Raw genomic sequence first — 22,049 nt, 5'->3', positions numbered from 1 at the left:
CACTTTCTGCCAACTCCACGATCTTTCTGATGTTTAAGGATAGGTGTTTTATCTAGGAAATTACATCCTTTCTGCCTACAAATCAGCAACACTAACTGGGAAGAAAGTATCTAACCCTCCGTTCCCCCTCTGCCCCTCTGATTTGGTGACAAGCGTTGAGCACACTGCTTTTACAACCTTTATAACCCACCCCAAGGGGTGGGGGGAGAATCCATGATCATTCAACCATGCCCACAACTCTCTTGATTCAGTACAAGGAACAGATCACTGATCAATCGATCATTGAACAGCAATATAATGAAGGGTCTGTTAATATCTGTTGTTTGTAGGAGAAGTGAACCTGCTTGCTTAATCTAAAGGCGTTACTGTCCATGGGGCATCAGACGCCCTACGGCTGGCTCCTGCCTGGGCTGCTGTGTTATGTTTACAGATGAGGATTAGGCTCAGATTTTGTTTCAGGGATGCAAAGCTGGTGGACTGAGGGTTCCTCACACGTGCACACAAAACCACGCACTCGCCCACCACTTGAGCCTCAGGTGCAATCCGCTCTGGAGAATTTGGGCTAGGAGGAAGGCGGTTTAAGACCAAGATAATCCCTTGCATTGATAAGCACAGCTACAGAAGGACTGGGGTCCGAGTTGTAATGAACACACCTTTTCACGGACCCTGGAGGGCTGCACAGAAGACACAAGCTTTGTGTGAGGAAAAATCCTATTTCCAGTCAGCGTGGCTGATAATTAAGTGGTCCTGTCGGAAGGCTTAGTTGCTGATGCTCTGGGAAGATTTGGTTGAAAAAATATATATAGATATATAGAGAGATATAATAAGACAGTATAAAGAATTGTCTTTAGAACTACTTTGATGTCAACAAACTTTAAAGTAAGCTGCTAAATAAGACACCCAATTGTTTCCAGAAGGCACCATTATCTCATTTGGCTGAACTTGACAGCAGTGAGATTTGTTCTCTGCTGCATTTCTTTCTCTCTTTTTTTTACAAGCTACGTGTGAACACTGTTGAATATGTAGCTTACATAACTCTGAGCTTACTGAGGGTGAAGACTGCTCACTCCATGGAACCACGGCCAGGGCGTCAGACGGGAAAGAGACAGACACGCTTCTCAGAGCCAGTTTTTGTTCGTAAGTGGTAACGTCTCGCCCTCGAGTTCAACGGAGGCTGGGGCTGGTAGGCAGAGTCACTACGGACAAAAGGCTCTGCTGTGCATCTCTGACTTGGTTGTAAGAAATATCACCCTTACCTGGACCCGAATTCCATGACATCCCAATTGCTCAATAATAAGCAGCACCGTATTCTACTTAACCGCAGAAAAACTTGCTTGAATATGTGTAAGTACCGGTGGGCCACGTCCAGGGGGTACAGGCTGGCACAGAGCGTGTAGAGCAATGGCTGAGCACCAAGCTTGGCGTTCAGTATGGCTGGCGTTCAGCTCTGGGTTTCTTCCTCTCTGGCTGTGCCGGTGAGTGTGTCACATTGCCTCCAGGCTTCCGTGTCACCGTGGATAACCACAGGTGACGATGGCACTGTCCTTGAAATCTGGCCTTGCTGTCTTTGGCCAGCCAAGCGGTTGTGTTGTACATTCAAGCCCTGGCCACTCCTGTTGTTCCCGATAGGCCGGTTGCTGGTGCATTCCACACAAGCCCCTGAGGACGGTAGAAGCCCACCATGAGGGTGGAGAGAGGCCGCCGAGAGGCAGGGCAGAACCGCGTGGCAAGTGGCGGGTTTGTCGGGTTTGCATCCCAAATGTTGAGCGACCTTGCTCTTGCTCATATCCCGAAGGTGGCAGCTCCCCCCCCCCCGCCGCCGTGTGGGTCACAGGCTTTGCATGCACACAGCATTCTACGGGACATCACCCCCGCCGTGTGGGTCACAGGCTCTTCGTTAGTTTGCATGCACACAGCATTCTACGGGACCGGGATGTCAGCAGGTTGTGTGGCGTCCGTCCCCGGTGGAAGTCCAACACCTGATCTTGGTGTTTACGTTCTAGGCCGTGACCGACGATCTTACGTCACTTTTTATTTAGAATGAGATGGTTCTTTCTTCCCAACTAACAAACAGCTGCCACTTCGTTGCTTGCCATGGGCCGGGGTGAGTATATGCTCCCACTTTTCCCGACCCCTCATTCTAAGCCCTTGAAGCCACACCTAGAGTGAGACACAATGGCTACCTCCATACAAAGGAAGAGTGGGAACTTTTACCTTGCTGCACAACAGCCAACACAAACGAGTTGCATGATGTGAACTAAATCCAGGCGTGTTTGACACCCCAACCCGGACCCAAGGTGTGGCCGTGCTGCGGCTCTGCTGCACAGCTCTTCACCTGCTACATGCTGGCACCATGGAGGAAATCAGGGGTTTCACTGGGGATTGGGGGGGACTGGACAGACGCTGGCATCTGGAGCTAAGAAGCTGAGTGCAGTGCTGTGCCCGCAGCCCCCCGAGACTCACCGTGGGGCTTTCCGGAAGACGCCTGCTGAGCAGGCACACCTGGGCAGAACCGGGCAGCCTGCACTTTTAACAACATCCAGGTGTCGCTACTTTCAGGTCAATGGGCAGATTTGTCTATTGAGGGATTAGCTGTGCTTCTCCGTGAAAGATCTTTCCTTTCTATCGGATTTAATGGAAGAAAAAAATCAAATAAATGCAGATGTTTCCTGCCATGTCCCTTGGATACAAATGGAGCGGCTGTTTTGGAGAGGCTCAGCCAAGTGCTGCTGGGGAGATAGATTGCAGGCAGAGAATCTTATGTAAGTGTGCTAGTTTTGGTCCTTCAGAACTGACATGAGAGAGAGGACGAGAGAAAGAAAGTGGTAGGAAAGAAGAGAGAAAGAGAGACAGAAACACAGACGCAGGAGATAGAGAGGAGAGGGGAGGGCTGGGAAGGTGGCACAGTGGTAGAGCGCTTGCCTTGCATGCCTGAGGCCCTGGGTTCGATTCCTCAGCACCACATAAGCAAAAAGAAAAAAGCCGGAAGTGGCGCTGTGGCTCAAGTGGTAGAGCGCTAGCCTTGAACTGAAGAGCTGAGGGACAGCGCCCAGGCCCAGAGTTCAGACCCCACGACCAGACCCCTCCCCCAAAAAAAGAGGAGAGGGTAGAGGGGTGAAGATCCCAGGGAGAACATTGAAACAGAGAGGGCGCTGGTGAGTCCTGGAGATGCAATCAACAGTAAGTGTGAAAATGCATGAGGGGACCAGACAGACATGAACCACAGGGGTGGGGGGCGCTGAGACTGGAGGATGCAGGCATGGTCCCTCAGGAACGGGGTGCAGAGTGCAGGGAACCCCAGCAATCCCGTTAAGCAGAGAGTAACCCGACTCAGGAAGCAAGCGGAGAGCTCTGCAGCGGCATGGTGCCTTTCCTTGGCGTGAAGCCGGACAGGCATGTCCCCGTGTGCGTGGAGATCTGTGCCTTCTTGTCACGGGAGCCACCACCCTCCACGGTGCCCCCGGCCCTGACCTGCCCTGTCAGCTGGGCCTGGGGCACTCCCGAGGGCCCCACCGCGGCTCCCGGGCTGGGCTTGGATGCTCCCCCCTTAGTCACGAGGCCCAGCGCCTCTGAACAGGAGACAGAGGCGGGCTACGGCAGGACTGCTGCAGTGCCGTTCTGAGGGGGGGTCAGCCTGGAAGAGCCCCGCACCCACCTGGAAGAGCAGAGTCATCCCCGTGCGATGGAGAGCCCTGCGGTGGTCACCACGGCTGTGGACAATGCTGCTGGAGGAATGGGGGGCGGGGACACAGCAACTCGCCCGTCCGTGCGCGCTCTGCCCTGGGCACCAGAGCTTGCTGCCTGTCCGCTTCATTCTAGGTATTCGCAGGACTCGTCACCCCCGACACCAGATTATATTCCAATTCCAGACGTGGGGGGCGGGAGGTGGGAGAGCATAAGAACACTCCCTGTCACCGCCCAGAACCCGCCTCTCCAGCCGCAGGGCAGACCGGGAGGCCGGAGGCCAGCAGCGGGGTGGGGAGGGAGGCTGCCGGCCATCGGGGGGCGAGGGGCGGCCGACGGAGCCCCTCCGTGCCCTTCAGGGGAGCTTCACGGAAGTAAAGGTCACCCCGTCCCCCCGCCCCCACATGCCCGTGGGCTGTGGCTTTTTGTCATCTGGCAACAGATGTTAAATTTAAACCCAGACTCGTCCGCTGGAGATTTGAGGCAGAACGTGGAGAGGACAAACGCATTGTCAGAGACTGCTGGTGTAGAAACCCCTTCGCGCCGCGTCCCTCGGTGAGTCCGCGATTCTCGAATTACTTTCTGTTCGCCGAACAAAGATGACCTCTGCCTCCCATCTGTTATCTTCGGGAATGCAAGCGAGCCTTTCCCTTTCTCCGCTCAATTAGTGTAGCTTAGAGCATTTATATTTTAATTCAAGTGGTGGTTTTCATAAATATTCATCCATCACAAGTGCGTCTCCCGGGTCAGCAGGCCACGGGCCGGAGGAGCGGCCTGGACGGCGTCTCTTCCTCGGAGCAAATTCGTGCTCATGGACGGATGCAGGAACGGCCCCCGCTGCTTATTTAAATTCCTTGACAGCTGACTGAGGGCCGCTAGGTGTGAGGTGGGCAGGCGGTTCTGGAGGATTCCAAAGAGGGCAAGGCACCCCTCGGTGTGGGCATAGATATCTGCATCGGCCGAGCCCCAAGAGGTACAGCAGCACCTGAATTCATAGCCGCGCCCCCCGTGAACAGCCAAGCCAGGTAGATTTATATCTGAAGAACTCTGGAAGTAGAAATGGGGGAGCCATCGGCCTGATATTAGGAAAAAATGCCTAGGACTGGAGGGGAGAGAAGGATTTTCAGAATCGAGTGTGCTGACTTGCGGGCGGCAGCGTCGTGGCTGCCGTCTCGGAGTCTATCCGCTGTGTCGGGGAGAGTGGACGAGGCTGAGCTGCAGACCCTGCGACAGAGCGCAGCCCAGACACAGATGCCGCCCGGGGGCCCGGATCCACACACGACCCTAGCATGGAAGACAGGAGTGAGGCTGGTTAAGAGACAGGGCAAAAAAAAAAGCATGTCAACGAAAACGTTAACCGCCAACTCAGATTTGCCTGGATTGAAATTTGATGTTGCACGTGTAATTTTCGAGGAGACATAACTTTCCTCTGGGATCCATGTTTCCAGGCTCTGGCTACATTTCCCATCTCGACCACTGAGGGATGGGGTGGGAAGGGAGGGACTCACCCAGGGAACCACAGTTACCTGCGGCCACAGAGCACAGTGGAGGAGAAGAGACACAGAACTGCAAGGAGCGTTGAGAGGCCCCGCCGAAGCCAGACCAGCTACCTGCTTCACCCTTCCTGACACTCCACCCGAGACACCCTGCAGCACGCACTGGGAGCAACTGGTCAGGACAGAGCTGGCACTGGCAGCAAGGGAGATAAGCCGCTGTTTATCATCAAGAAAGCTGAGCTGCTCCTCTGATCTGGGAAGAAATGGAAATGAGAATGAAGGCCTGTCCGAGCAGTAGTTGAGAAAGAAATCTGAATTTAATTGGTATCGCTAGCTTGAAAGATGCAGTGAAGAGTAAAACAGAAAAAAGAGAAAGAGAGATTTCGCACAGTCTACATTTAGATCTGCCTGGGATGGACACGGATTCTTAACAAACCAGCATGGTTTTCTGATGAGTTCTAGGCGCTTAATTTGTTCTAATAGTGAATACTCTGAGCGTCTAATGAGTGACCAGGAAGAAGAGCACCGTCGTGACAATTCCAGGGACGTCCAATGGGGACATAGGTTAAGCCGTGGCGCGGACACCTGGAATATGAAACACGTGCAGGATCACCTCAGACGGAAGAGTTGGTTTCAGTGCAGAGATAAGAATCTGGGAGATGGTGAGACCTTCCTTCTAGGCCTGCTAAACACCACCTTGTGGTACGGGTACAAGTGGGGTTTTTTTTGTTTTTCTTCAATGAAATGATGGTTTGCTTTTGCTAAACTGGCATAGGAGATATTTACACGGTTAGTAGTTAAACTCGGGATTAATTATAGGACACTGCACGTGATCTCGAACACACCATTAATTACTGTCGTGTCTTAACCAGTGCCAACCATGAGCTTCCAAATGCTTGCTTTTTCCCCCTTGTGGGAGGATATTTGGAAATGCATTCTTTAAAAAATAAATAGCGGGAGAAAAGGGTAAAGAGCCATAAGGGTAAGGGGGAAAAATCAGTCTTAAAACCTTCCTCAAATCTCAAGAAAGCGGAAGAACCCTTGCACCAGGTTTTGTGTCACGAGCTGCTGCCCTCCAGACGCTGCCTAACAAACGAGACCCAAGTTCCCTTGCTCTGAACGAAGATGGTCCGTCACTGTTCTGCTCAGCCTTTCAGCCTTGGGTCTGTGCCGTCCGGGTGAAGTTACGCCAGTGCCGGCTGGTGGGACTCCCGGCGCGTCCTCTTCCTCCAGCGTTGCCCTGGGGGCCTTCTTAGGCCACTTACCATGGGCTGAAGGCACACGCCGGCTGAAGTTACCCCTCACTAGAGGGGTTATCTTTGCTCAAGAAAGAACACGAAAGATTGCAAGACCTTTGGAAGCCAAGCTCAGAACGGGCATGCTGGTGAGCCTCGCACCGTGGCTACCGCGTGCCGGGAGGACACACAGGACCCATAGACACAGAGCTGGGGGGGGATGCAGGCATCTCTTGCCAACAGCCAGCTGCAGCCAGGTGCAAAGTCTGGGATTATGTTTCGGGTCGTGTCTGCAGTCTGCTGGTCTGAAGCTCTCTCTCTACTTCTCTTGCTGGGCCTGCTTCTCATCGATGACCTTAAACTTCAGGTTGGATATCACTTTCTAGAATCTTCCATGGTTCTTTACATCCTGACCCGTGCCCCTGCTACAGCGTCCCAGGACTGCTGTTAGCTCCTAGGGTTGTCGGGTTTTCTGGTCTTGGTTTACAGGGGGAGCAAACCCAGTGCAAGCCGGTCCTGCCTGGGTTGTGTTATCCCCAGTGGATCCCCATGCCTGGCCTGTCCATAGCACGTGACTGAGCAACAAGCTACCACACTCTAACTAGGATGTGACCATCTTCAAAGCAGATCGAAACCCAGTTTTATGCCTAGACTGAGTTAAGTTTCCCAGTGGAACCGGAGCAGCTAGTCCACATTGTCCAGGGTGTCGGGGTGTTGAACGCACCCCAACGCTGTACAACGAAGCGTCCTGTGTCCCCGACCCAAGCCGTCTTCCAGCAGGCACAAAAGGGAGAGGGGAACGCAGACAAGAAAAGGAAGTCGTAACAACTGAGAGATTTTCATTTGAATAATTGGATTTCTAAACACACGCATCGTTTATGTCTCCTGGTGTTAAATCATTCTCGGGAAATGTGATAAAATAGCATATGACAACCATCAGTGGGCACAGAATGATTTTCTCTTTCACACATGGTTAGGTGAAGAGTTTGCCGGCAAAGCAAAGTGATTGCTATGATTGGGACGATGTGGGTGTCGGTGCTGGGTCCACCGTGCAGGTCAGCCTCAGACACAGCCAGGCTCCACAAGGCCGTCCCGGCCACGGCTCACCCCCCCCACCCCTCGCCGGCCACAAGCCCCACCACGAGACCATGCAGCTCCTGAGCAGTTACATTTCCGGTCCTTCCATTTTCATGTTGGTTTTTTGACAGGTTCTCCCTGATTTTGTTCAGTCTGGTCTTGAACATGCAATTCTACCTTCACCTCCAGAGTAGCTGGGATTATAGAAACGTGTCACCATGCCTGGCTGAATAAAAAGTATTCCCACAGTGAGTAATAGAAGTAGAGGTTTCGCACCGTTGGGTCTAACTGTAGCTACTGAGCAAGAGTCACCTCTAAAGATTACACTTCACAGACTTCTAGAAATTGGCAAATTTCACCTTTCTTAAATTGGACTGACGTCCCCAGAACTAAACTGCAGAGTGGCCACAAATGCTATGTATAAAGTAATATGACACTTAAACCTATGCTGCTGCAAACACAGACCCGGGTAAATGCTATGTATAACAGAATATGACACTTAAACCCATCTCATCTCACGGCAAACACAGACCCGTGTAAATGCATCTCAATGTTTAAAAGTACCAAAAGAATATTTTTAAGACCAAATTAAAAAAAAAAAAGCCAGCTGGGGATCTGAGACACGGCCTATGGTGAGAAGAGATCATGAAGTGTGGCTGTAGCTCTGGTTTGTCCATTTGTCCGGTTTGTCCATATGTCCATCTCCTCGGGCCATTCTCGGAACAAGCTCCAGGCTCAGGCTCCATCAACACGTCCCACTGCGGGAACCACGGAGGTGGAAGCCGCGCCTCCCCACACAAGCACATCGCACGCACGCGCAGAAAAATCTCCCGTGGCTGAGCTGGACCCTGTTAGGCCCACACGGGTGTGAGGCCTTCGACGCCCACAGGCTTCAATCTTGGAGGCAATCTGGACTTCACGGTGCTTGTTCACCTCCCCTCCGTTCTCACAATTCCTAATAGATTCAGTGTCACCTTCGAGGGACCAGAAGTTTCTAGAACCTCTGCCCAGCTGCCTGCCTCACAGTGCTAGCTGCCGGTGAAAACAGGCGTCACCAGGCTCCGGTAGAAGTGCTCTTACCACTGACAGAGCTCACGATGAACAGCCATCTTCTGGGCTTATCCGTGAGCTCTACAGATGAGTGAGCGTGCAGAAAGGAAACGGCACCGTCCACACCGTGGAAATTAAAGTCGGCGTTGACCACGGGCTGCGGTGCTCTCCTGTTAGGATCCCTGGGCATGGCTGCTTTTCCTCATGCAGGTTCAGGGCTAGGATCGCCATGCAGGGTGAAGACTTTGAACGGCACGGGTGCTTTCTGTCTCCGTGCCCCTGTGTGTGGCCGCACGCTGAAGACAGCATCCCCAAAGGGGACAGTGTCAAGGACACATGCCACGGCACCATCCAGAGTAAAGTCAGTGTGAGCATGACTTTATGTGACCCCCGGAATAACATAGAACTGTTGTTGTTGAATAATTCATTAGATAAATAAATAAATATGTGCTTGTTCCTGTATCACATATGATGTCTGGGGAAGATATAAATGTTCCTGTATTCACATACTTACGCTTATATATCTCTACATATGCATATCTGATATAACATTTTTTAAAATATACAAACGTTCATGTAATCACATACATACACATAAAAAGAAAACAAAGAAGGGAGCCAAGAGACTGAGAGATAAGGAAGACAACTTACCTTATAACTTTTTGTTGTTGTTGGTCATGGGGCTTGAACTCTGGGTCTGGGCACTGTCTCTCAGCTCTTCAGCTCAAGGCAAGCGCTCTACCACTCGAGCCACAGCACCATTTCTGGTTTTGTGGTGGTTTATTAGAGATAAGAGTCTCACAGACTTTCCTGCCAGGGCTGGCTTTGAACTATGATCCTCAGATCTCAGCCTTCACTCAGAAGGAAAGCCTAGGATGAAAAGCCTGAGCCACTGGAGCCTGGTTATAGGATAACTCTTGATATTTCTAGAAATACTTGTGCTACAGCTATTCATTAAAAAATAAAGCCATGGATAAGCATTGCATGCTTTCCTCATCAACACTGCTATATTCGTAGCTTGCTTGCTTATGCATAGTAGTTTTAGTATGTCTCTTCTTCCCAGGGCCCAGGAAGAAGGTATGAATAAAGACCTCCATCTGACAGATTAGAACACTGATCCACAGACATGCTTAGATACCTAAGGGCTTGGCCTTAGTTCACTGAGCCCCCCTTATAGCTCTACTCCGAATCTAGGCCTTCCTCTCCATACTTTGTCCTCAGTATTTCAGAATGACGAAGTGATCAAATATCACCTATCACCTACATCTTATTTATCCAACCTTCTTTTGCATTAAAGGGGACACTCAATGAAACTGGATGCCTTTTTAAGATCACCAGAGGGAATAAAATATCAATTGGAGCCTAAGAATCTCAGAATTACTTCCATTTTTTTTTTTTTTTGGTCCGGTTGTGGGGCCTGAACTCTGGGCCTGAGCACTGTCCCTCAGCTCTTCAGCTCAAGGCCAGTGCTCTACCACTTGAGCCACAGCGCCACTTCCGGCTTTTTTCTTTTTGCTTATGTGGTGCTGAGGAATCGAACCCAGGGCCTCAGGCATGCAAGGCAAGCGCTCTACCACTGAGCCAACTTCCCAGCCCCTACTTCCATTTTTAATATACTTAATTATATTTAAAATGTTATTTTGTTATTACTCAGCACAAATGCCCTGTAGAGCTGGAATATTAGTTTATTTCCACAAATTCCTGGAGCAATTTGCAGAGCTGTCTAATTGCAAATCTCACTAATTAAACTCTTTGTGGAAAGGTGACATTGTTCCTAAAGAATGTGGTTTCACGAAGCTAAAGTATATTAATCCACTATTAAATATTTAATGGGCTCCTAATGTGTTCCAGATGCTGGCAACATTTTATTTTTTTAAGAAAACAGATCTATCTGCAAAGCTTTGATCCCATCCAATCAAAACTAATGTGCAATTCTTCAATACATCATTTAGTTTATGAATAATTGTAAATGTTGTTTTTGCAAGAAAGTACCTGAAAGAAAGCTTTAATGAAGTAGAAGGGAAATATTTCGCTCCTTCAATAGGGGATAATTCACAAAAAAAAGAATTATAAGATTGGCAAACAAATCAAATGAACTTGGAGTTATGTTCTCATGGAAATATAATAGATATGACTCATCTACATTTATAATTAGAAACAATGAACGTTCATAATTTAAAGATCAAGTGGTGAATAATTCATTGCTTTACTTTAGGTCAAAATTGTGACAAATGAAGGAAGGTAAAGAGAATTATTGTCCAATAATAAGCACAGAGCAAGACAGTAAAATAACTTTACAAACTTACCAATGGTTGGAAAAGCTTAGGATGCAGTCTGGGAAAAAACACAAAACACCACCTTTCCTCTGGCATTTTTGGGTTTGGTGGCTGAGACCTGTAAATTAAAGTGACCAGAAAACTGATCGATAGAAAAAACGTGTTATGTTACTATTTTTATGAGCACATGAAAGAAAGAAAGCCTGAAGGAAGCAGACACAGATTCTTTTTTTCTTTTTTTTGTCGGTTGTGGGGCTTGACCTCTGGGCCTGGGCGCTGTCCCTCAGCTCTTCAGCTCAAGGCGAGCGCTCTACCACTTGAGCCACAGCACCACTTCCAGACACAGATTCTTTCAGACCATTTTCACAGAAATCAGCACATGGGAAGAAGGGAAAACAAGAAGTCAACGGTGTGGGCACCCAGGAACAAAAGCGGAAGGCAGTTAGGAGACTTCAGGAGACGGTGATTAGGAGAGTTTGTTATCTAAAGAAGAATTGCTCTTCTTTTGCTCTCAAGCTGGAGACACAAGTCTTTCTTCCCAAATGGAAGTTTTGTATTTACAAGGGAAATTCCGCTCCACTTTTAGGCAGAGAGGAAGACAGAACTCTTCTTGTGTCTGCTACATCTCAGTTGCCTTCAGCTCAAAATAAGACTTTGAAAAAATGGTGAGTTTGGGATTGGTATGTTATGTTCCCTGTAGGAATTATACTATTTCCAGCTCTCTGTTTCTTCTGTGTTCTAGGCAAAGTGAAATGTCTTAATATTTTGAAAAGAATTTAAAAGGTAAATGAGTTACGAGCCTAATAAGAGTAAATCTAAAATCCTGGGGCTAATTGTAACCAAAACAAAAAAAAACCACAATTATTTCAACCAGATTGAAAGACAAGAAATAAATAAAAGAGAAAGGATAGGTGCGTGAAGACTTCACCGCGCTTTGTCATTGACGAAGTCTCTCTCCTTTAGAAAACACTGCTCTATTATTTTTTCAGTTGAAAAGTATTTCAATTATTCAAGAATTCTTTTCTGAAATCTTGGAAAATAGAAAAATGCAGATGAGAAACCCACAGCAAAAATTAAAATAACAAAAGTCCTTTCTCTGAAAGAAAAAGCATCTATTAATAATTCATGAATGTTCCCATGCAAGAGTAAGTCTATAAGCAAATGATGGCCTAGGGTTTCTTTACACATTAACGCTGCCTTCACTTCCTTAATATACTAACTTCATTTCAACTAGCATTTCTAAAAGAGTATTATATGTTCTGTCGAAAGTAGGCAAGGAAGGCCGCTCAGGAGACGCTTTGAGTTGGCCCTCGGGTTGCAACTCCAGCCGCAGGCCCTGGAGAACGTCTCCTGGCTAGCTCTAAAAGTGGGCTGAACTTGTGTGATGCTTCACTTCCTGCAGTCCCCACACTCAAGAGGCTGCTGAGGCTGGAGGACCGTGAGTTTGAGGTCAGCCTGGCCTAAGCAGCCAGAGTGAGAATAAAAGAGAGAAAGAAAAGGAAAAGCAAGTAAATAAAGAGAGAGAACAGAAAAATAGAATTAAAGAAAATGAATCTGAACAGCCTATTTATATAGCCATCGCAAGAGTGTTTACACCAATCATAGCAGATTATGCAAATGAAGGACTATGTTTGCACCAATCACAGGCCTTCTGCTAGGCACCCCGAGAAGGGCTCCCCCCATGGCCCGGGTGGAAGTGGGTGCAGGACCACCTCGAGCTTGCTGAAGCTTGTGATGGGAGTCGTCTGGGGCCGGCAGTTTGTAACGGCCGTGGCTGGAAGAGTCTTCCAGAGCCAGAGCTGTGTTCTTGCAGCAAGCAGCTGTGGTTGCTGTGCGGCTTCCTTAGGATGTCCATGGAGAGTTCAAAGCTGGCTGGCGAGCTGCCTGGCGGGCAGGGAGCCTTCCCGCCAGGCAGCCAGTCAGCCTCCAACCCGATTAATACTTATGAGAAGGGGTGGTTAAAATAAAGGCCTGTCACTAACATCAGCAGTGATGGTGCTCGATCAGCATGTAATCATTCTTTGACCCTGTACTTTATCCGTGTGTATCAGTGGGCTCTTCATTCTAATCCAAATACTCATGAAGAGAAGGGAGTCATCTTACCAGTTTCCTTTGGACTTACATGTATAACTAACTTCTTCAAGAAATTCTCCTCCTACCCTCTGAGAACATGGGCTCCTTTTTGCCTCTCCCCCTCTTTATAATTTTCATTAACTGCTTTTGCAAGTAATTTCCTATCTGGAAGATGGGCGTGTCCCTTACCCATTACTTGTTTAAGCCAAAAGAGAGTCTTTTATGTAGGTTGGTTTGGGAACTATGAATAAAATAGAAATACTTGGACACCCAAAATTTCCCTAGTACTGCAAATGCAGATTATGCTCACACACACACACACACACACACACACACACAAACCACTCACATGTGGACACACACATATACACACAACACAAGTATAGTTAAACCCATGGAGCTCTCTTTTCTAATTCTCATCTCATCCTGAATTTGATGTTTATCACCCTCAAACTCTTCTAATTTTGTAGTCTTCATGCTCCTGGTCATGAGAGCTAAAACTGCCATCTGCAATTTAAATTAGAAACATCCACAAATGAGAGATTGCAAATACAGGCTTACAATTACCAGACAGAGTAGATATTAATATTTCATAAGGAGACTTAATCTATTTCATTATATTTTTACATTAGTTGTTTTAATAAATCATTTCCTACCAGCAGCTCTGATAAATTTAATAGACTTTATAAATAATTGGTCAATATCAAATGTGTCATAAATTCACTTCAGCTTTGGAAAGGATCCCAGGAATGCTTTTGCAGTGTATTCATATAAAGGATCCATAATTTATAATTAATGCTGGTTGAACATGTGATAGATATTTGTGTCAAGTGACATTTTTTGTGAATGCGAAACAAATTCCTCTATAATTTGTTGCGATGTTGAGAATGTTAATTTCAGTCAATTCTAACCTTGTGCTAAGAACACTTTTAATGGAAGAGAATCAATGGAGGGGAAAATCCAACTGAAGAAAAACAACGGAAATGAAAATGAGTATCACAGAAGAATTCTTAGTGAAGAATTTGAATGAAAGGTTTTGTTTGAAGTTTGTGACTGTTGGTGGTCTATGCCTTAAAATAAAAATGCTTTGGTTAGAATTTCCTCCGGGTAAGTAAAGCAGAAACTGATGGCTTGTTTTAATGTGCTCGTCTTGCGGGTGTTTCTTGTGGATAATGTTCTGTATGAATTTCTTCCAGGCCTGCCATCTACAGTAACACAGCAGCCGTCTGCCAGGCAGGCAGCAACATTCTGGGGGCTGTGACGGCTGGGGCAGGTGTGAGTAAGGACTGAAATTCATTCAGGGCATATCAACTTATCTTTGAAATATTTGCCCTTCTTTTTAACTCAGAGGAAAACACTTATGTAAGCTTGAGAGAACGTAAAATTGCTTTCCTTGGGAAACATTTGACAGCAACGTCGATATCTTTCTTTAAAACCAGAATGCTGACGGTTGGGGCATTATGTTTAGTAATTGAGAAGTACAGAGAAATAGGAAGACGTTGCTTTCATGTGTTACCGAGTCAAATAACACTAAACGTTTATAATACTTTTCATGCTCAGCAGCTATCGGATATCCTACTCAATTAATTCTTTAGAAACAATAGCTTTTCTAAGAACATAAAAGAGACACCAAAACTTCACGGTTGATGTTTCAAGCAGTCTTAACACAGCTAGAAGCCTCCACTTGAAGCCTGCTCTGGTCAATATTTTATTAATTTTTAACGAGCAGGCATTTCCCGATCTGGCCTCTCTCTGATCCAAGCGCAGCCCCCGGGGAAGCACTGGGCATCTTTCCCGTGGACAGGGAGCTACTAGGAGCTCCTCCAGTGTAGCTTGGGTTATCTAGAAAGTTTGCGACAGTGGGAGCCACAGGGTGTAGCTGAGTTTTAGCCTGTCCGATAGTGTGTGGCATCCCAAGTGCAGAGACAAAGGCCTGGGCACACATCTTTCAGATACCCTGGCTCTGGCTGGATCATGTGCAAATGTCCTGCACCCTCCATTCACCGGTGTGGACGGATGATGTCCTGGCTTCAGTGACTTCTCTGCAACGCATTCCATTCCCGCTCGAGCTCAGCCATTCTTTTTTTTTTTTTGTCTGTCGTGGGGCTTGAACTCTGGGCCTGGGCGCTGTTCCCTCAGCTCTTCAGCTCAAGGCGAGCGCTCTACCACTTGAGCTACAGCGCCACTTCCGGTTTTCTGGTGGTTTATTGGAGATAGGAGTCTCATGGTCTCTCCTGCCCGGGCTGGCTTTGAACCGCGATCCTCAGATCTCAGCCTCCTGAGTAGCTAGGATTACAGGCGTGAGCCACCGGCGCCCGGCTTCAGCCATTCTTCAGGACAGAAAACAAAGCTCCTCTCTGAGATTAGCTGGGTCCAGGTCTGGGCCCAGGTTCTGGGAGGCGTCCCCGGGTGCTGATTCGTGCCTGGATGCAGTCTGTGCTGGGTTTCCAGATTCACCCACCCCCATGGGATCGATTCCTTTTGTGACATCTGCTCTACTTGAAATGCACAAGTTTCTATTCGAACCCACTCACTCTAGGTGTAGGGAAGATCCAAGGTGTATTACTGTGGAAATACCAACACAGAACGACAGTCACTATGGTTTCTTTAATGCTTATAGGCCATAAATTGATTATGAAGCCACTGAGCCAATCCCTCCTGAGTTGGTTAAATCTGCTTGTTAAGTTGGCCAGACTGTGGGATGCATTGAGAATCGTGGGACCAGGCGTCGAGGGGGCTGCAGGGGGGTGGTGTGTGGGTGACAGACTGGCCCCATCCCGGCCGGGAGTGGGGACGAGCAGGGGGCGGGGGGGGGGAGCAGGGGCGGGGAGATCAGGTTTGCAACCTTACATTAGCTGGCAAAGACCCCGCGCCAGGAAGTAACATCTGGGCCTGTAAATTACCAGGACAAGACCAGTGACTTTGTAGCTGTGAAAGATTTAAATACCCATAAACAGCTGCAAATAAGTCAGGAGGCCTCCCCAGGAACTTAAGGAAGGGTAAGGTGATTAAAGCCAAGGTTAGCCGGGAAATACATACGTGGTCACAGTGGCCGCACTTCTTGAAGAGACTCTTCCGAAGTGGCTACCTATCAAAACTCAAAGAAAGCATCTGCACAGGAATTCCACCAGGGCCGATCACTGAAGACTCCCGTAGAACCCCAAGTGTGGGCAAAGGAAGGGAGGACCCCACCAATGGAAGCAAGGGAGTGTGGGCGGTGGCAGCCTTAATAACAGGAAAAGGCATCTCCACCTGGTGGAACCAAATGAGAGTTAGATACCAACAGTCCAGGCAATACAGGAAAGGGGCGGGGGGGGGGGCTGCGTCAAACTCAAAACCACGTCCCATCTGAGTTGCTGACGGAGGGATGGCAGCGGCGGGAACCACCGCACAGTAGAGGCTGGACGGCCGATCGGCAGGATGTGGAGTGGGGGACAGGGGTGAGGATCAGCGGGTGAACCAATCCGTGAACTCATTTTCCTTGTCAGATTTTAGGAGATGCACTGCAAGGGTAAAAGCCATCGGGCTGAGTTCCCAACGCCATCAAACAAGCACAACCTAAATCCCCCCGCCAAGAAACACAGGAAATGCATCTGGAAAGGTGGCATGGATGAAGAGCTAATGTCTTCTACCTGTAAATGCAAAACAAATGCATTAATTCAAGGACTCATCTACAGAGACCAGATAGCACAGCTCAAGATGCATGGTGCTCAGAAATTGATATGTTGAGTTGAAAGCCCTCTGTACAGCTACTGAAAGATAATTAAAAATTAGAGGAGGAGGAGAAGAAAGGAGGAGAAAAAGAAGGAGGAGGAGGAGAAAGGAAGAGGAGAAAGAAAAAGAAGTAGAAAAGGAGGAGGAGGAGGAGGAGGGAGAGGAGGAAGGGGAGGAGGAGGAGGGAGGCAGGAGGAGCAGGAAGAAGATTTGCAATGAAGGAAGCATTGGGAACTCGGAGCCTGTAACAGGATCTCAGGTCACCCATCTGAACCCAGAACTGTCACTCTACAGTGTGGATGCGTTAGAAGAAACGCTTCTGTCTGGCTGAGGGAAATATCCACGCCGGCCTTCAGCAAGATGCCGTGGAGAGGGACACTGCCCCTCCGCCCCAAGAATCGTAAGATGGCAGCCAATGTTCTGTATCTGCTGGGCTTCCTCCTGAAATCAGGAAAGCAAGCGGCGCCCACCGCCGTCCAACTCACCCTCCTCAGGATGCACACAGAGATGGCGTCCAGCCAGAGCGAAGGGAAGGCAGCTACGTGGGGCGGGGGGGCGGGGGGAGCAAGGGGAGATGCTTTCTCTGTGTCAGTCCCATCTTCCTTAGGAAGAGGACCATCTTCTCTATCCGTCTGACAGGAATCTTGAAACTGCACAGAGATTTTTGTCTTGCAGAGCATGAGCCAGTCTCTATGACGTCAGTGTCCGCAAATAATAATAATAATTCTCTCACACGTGTTTGGTGTAATCCTGGCGGCTCCATCAAGTCTCCGGTTTGTCCTTTGCCATGACACTGTCACATTCACGACTGTCTTAATGCTGACCGATGATCACCGGACACACACGTTGTAGAGTCTAATGGGGGGAAAAAGAACAATTTGACCATTTTCAGCCATCAAAGTGCCTATAAAAGCTTTGTGCGGCTTCCATACTTTTAATGTGCTCTCGCAGCTACCGCAGCGCTTGCATGCTTAAAACATCTGCAGCTGGGGGAAAATGTCTCTTTTCTTCTTTATGGGGCATTCTCGCTACTGTGTTACACCACAAAGATGCCGACAAACGGCCAGGGAGCCGCTCACACTAATGTGAGTCGATGGCTGGGAACGCGGCCACCGAGGGTGGGAGCTGGGAACTCCGTGCCCTCCCCTCTTCCCGTCCAGAAAATGTTCTGGGGATATTTTGATAATCGACCTTTGCTCAAGACGGACATTTCTCGTCTCTTGTCCTATTGCTCTCTGGCCGCTAATCACTCCCCACTTCTCCTTCACAAAGGAAATGTCAGGAGAGGCTGCGGATCTGTTCAACATCACCCTTGCGGCGGGCAACGCTGTTAGAATGGCAATCTGCAATGCAAACAAAACCACCACTGGTCCCACAACGTGGCTTCTCCAATCCTTTCCCACCGATGCTGAGGAGGGTGAAAGGCAGGCTTTGGGAATTCATCGCACTGACATTAAAACAGCTCTATGGTGAAGAACCACACTCTGAATTTACACGGCGTGGGTGTTGGCTTGTGGCTCCAATATGGTCCCATTTTCCATGAGTAAACTCATCCTACACACACCCACTTAAGGAGATGCACTTGGCATGCTGTGTGAAGGGGCGGATGGAGTCTACCACCATCTTCAAGCTAACACTGGTGGGAGGGCCAAATGCCAGGCCTCTATTCCTCCTCCTCAAAACACAAATTACTGCTTGAAGAGGATTTCTTTGGCCTCCAGGGAACCATCTCAGGGACTGTCATCAAATGAACTTTGTACAATCCCCCCATTTCCTTGGGCCTCCGTTCCATCTTTCCCCGTGTGATCATTCCAATGTTGGCCCTAAATCAGGCCAGTTAGACAAATGAGAAAAATCTCCATAGGTAAAACTGTCCGCCGGGCTCCTTTCATGTCCATTATGAACAAGTTCAGGAATGTAAATCCCACCGCGGTGGTGAGATGCAGCGCAGGCTGCATCCTGCTCCTTCGTTACAAACGCCTGGTCTTTACACACTCTCAACACCTCTCTCCACCTAAAGTAGGAGCCAAGGGGCTTCTACCAGCAATAATACGAACTTTAGACTTCAGAAGTTGGCACTTGCCTTGGAGTTAGCTCCTCCGGATGACAATCACACGGGGGATGGAGCAGGGACACAGATCCATTGCCGCAGCCTAATCGGACAATCATCCGGAGACATAAGATCCCCTGCTCCCTAGAAGAAAACTCCCTTCAGTCCTTCAACTGCTGCCAGGATGAAGGAGATGGCCATGCTTTTTTTGCCGACTGAGACCTTAGCAAACGTCTCTTGATGGACATCATAGGCATCTTTATTCTTTAAATGATCTTACAGAAAATAACACAACAGAAGCAGGAAGTGGATAGATAGAAAAATTTACCTTCAGATCCCAAGAAGGAACAAAAAAAGAAGAATAAAAAGGCTTGATTGTTCAGAATTTTCCCCAGGAGAACACTTTGCATAGAGGTTAACCAGCTATGGCTTCCCATTTGCAAAATAAAATATGCTGTTATTTAGCTAAAGCTGCCTTACCTGACAATAAGACCCATCGCACCTCGGAAAGCTATTCATAGAGTAAACATCCTTCAATAATGTCTTCTCAGCTTGCTGGAATCCCTCTGCTCTTACAGCCATTATTTATTTCCAGACTAGAAAGACGGTGACCTGGGCTCACAGAGGTAGATGCTGACAGAGGTGCTATCTCAGAGTTTGGGTAGGACTGCTTTATTCAGAAAAGGACCCTGTCTTTTAATCTCTCCAACCAAATTTCATGATGAGCAGGGATGATTGTCTATCTGCCTATTTGTTGGGGGTAACTTTCCAGTTAGAATGTCTGTGTGGGGCTGGGAAGGTGGCTCAGTGGTAGGGCGCTTGCCTTGCATGCATGAGGCCCTGGGTTTGATTCCTCAGCACCACATAAGCAGAAAAAGCCAGAAGTGGTGCTGTGGCTCAAGTGGTAGGGTGCTCGCCTTGAGCTGAAGAGCTGAGGGACAGCGCCCAGGCCCAGAGTTCAGGCCCCATACCAACAACAACAAAAAAGAATGTCTGTGCCAAAACCACAGAAACGTCATCTGATGAGGCTGTGCAGAAGGGGCTCCTTACTTTGTGGAACGAAGCTTTGCTTTTGTTTTTGGTTCTGCTTCTCTGGAGCTCCCTGGTTTATCCATGCCCTCAGCTCTGATTTGAGTCCTAGCCTGGTAAAACCTTCTTTCAAACTCATTAAGCCACTATCTCCGGAACAGTCATGCCACCGGTGGCCGAAACTCCCTCAAAAAATAAAAAAAGCAAACTTCAAAACAATTAAAGCAAGCACAAAGCAAAAAACCGTCTCCCGAACCTGTGTGATCAATCCGGTCTAGCACTCAGATTTTTTTTAAACACCCATAGTTTTGTAAAACCCCAAATGACATCCTTAATATATTGCTATTAAGAAAGACACGGGCTCGTGAAAGAGATCAAATTAAAGTTTCCTCCTGCTCAGCCCAGAAGGTTCCAGCTGTCAGGAGGTGCTTCCCTGTGGGCGACAAACTTAGTGCTAAAACATGAAAAGTAATTTAGACGCTCCCTCCCTGTCCTTCGCAGGACATGGTTATGCAGAATGAGATGAAATTTGTTATGTAACTGGCTTTGTTAGTGGCGATCTGGCAGCTCATTATCCCAAAACTGTGTTTGTAACCAGTAGTGAATCTAATTGCATGTCAAGTTTAATTGTGCCTGGGAACTGAAGCGACATGTCCTGAGAGGCTCCGTGTCCTGGCGAGGGGCCTGAACAGAAGAGGCCACACCCTGCTTCGTGAGCACTGTCATTCCATGGCTGGTAGCTTCTCCCTAGGCCGCTACCAAAGAAGAGGGCTGCTTCACACTGCAACTCAAGGGCCTCATTTCAAGGAACTCATCTTTGCCTGCCACCAAGAGCCAGGAGAACTACAGAGCCAATGCCTGCAGAGGAGCGGGGGGAAGAGGAGAAGAAGGGGACTAATGGATTCCGAAGAGCTTTGCAGTGGCTCGTTGCTGAGAGTCCGTTTCGGCTTCACTCTCGCATCCTGCGGGCTGGTTCTCCTGCTTCTCATCATTGCTCTGTGGAGCGTGGATCTGGTGTGGTTCCCTGTGACTAGAGAAGGCTGCCTTTGTCAGGTGTGCGGGGGGCAAGGGGCCTGGCTCATTGGTCACTTAAAGCAAAGCCTCATCCATCTTTATTGTCATCTGTCATCATGTGCTATTCCTGGAAGCCAAATGAGTGGTTTGTATTTTGCTAAATTGCTGCCAGTTTATTTTCCTTCCCTCTTGTAGTGTCAGCTCAATTAATGGCAGCCCTGCGGAGGGAGCTTTATGAAGAGCAGCCATCGAAGGCCCGGAACTACAACCCTGCCACTCCAACATTTCTGTAATTCTTGTTCAAATGATTCCTCTTCGGAACGTGGGAAGACTCTATTCCATCTCCAAAGCTTCTGAAAGAGTTTGTCTTGGCAATTTTGCTGAGATTTCGACCACTTTGCTTTTAGAGAGGAGTGGATTCATTGAGGTCATCAATCTGCCAAGATCACTCTGCTTCTTCAAAGAACTGCTGGGTGTCCACTGTACCTGGGAGAGACATTTGTCACCACAGACGGCTTCCGTGGGAGACTTGAGCTGACTCCAGCCATTTAGAATGGTAATGTGAACAGAAGGGTCTCAGTCAGAGCCATGTGAATTATTGCTTCATTTTTTGTTTCTTTTCAGTACCAAATCCTTTGTGTGACTGAATCACGATGACACATTTGTTTTACATTTTTTAGCTATTAAGAATGAACCAGCCATGAAACTTTAGTCAGGTTATTGCATCCATATGAAAAATCTACTTACAGTTTCATGTAGTAAAAAACTTGGTAACCAGTGTTCTTAAGTAGATCTTTAGATACAAACCAAATTGCTTTGCTCGCCTCTTTGGGAAATCTATACAATTGTTAACTGTTTTATCCTGTCATGAAAACAACTTTATTTTGATAACATTATTATACAAAGTGTGTAACATGGTATACACACATGCATGGAGCTCGAATCCATGTTTTTTAATGTATATGTACATTACAGTATCACCACCACAAGCAGCTCACTCAACTACCACTTCACGGTTACCGTGTGTGCGCGCGTGCACACATGCACATGCGTATATGAAGATTATTATCGGTCCTCTTAGCTGATTTCAAGTAAACAAAATCCTGCAGTAGTGACAATGGCCATGATATCTGTGTCTGTGGTCACAGTGCCAGGGGTTAGACCCCAGAGCTTATCCATCTTGAAATGCCAAGCTTGGAGTCCTTCGTTTATCATCTGTCCACCGCCCAACCCCAGATTCTCGCAGTCACCTGTTCACTCAGGATTTTGGGGGTGGGGTAGGTAGAGCAGGGGTTCTGGGGGGGGTGTTCTGTGCCTCTTTCTGAGCTTCCAACGGCCCAGCCTGCTGACA

This window comes from Dipodomys merriami, unplaced genomic scaffold (genome assembly GCF_024711535.1).
Source record: "Dipodomys merriami isolate MVZ:Mamm:240054 unplaced genomic scaffold, mDipMer1.0.p SCAF_163, whole genome shotgun sequence".
Taxonomy (NCBI): Eukaryota; Metazoa; Chordata; class Mammalia; order Rodentia; family Heteromyidae; genus Dipodomys; species Dipodomys merriami.
The sequence above is the reverse complement of the archived record's forward strand: the minus strand, read 5'-3'. Positions refer to the sequence as shown.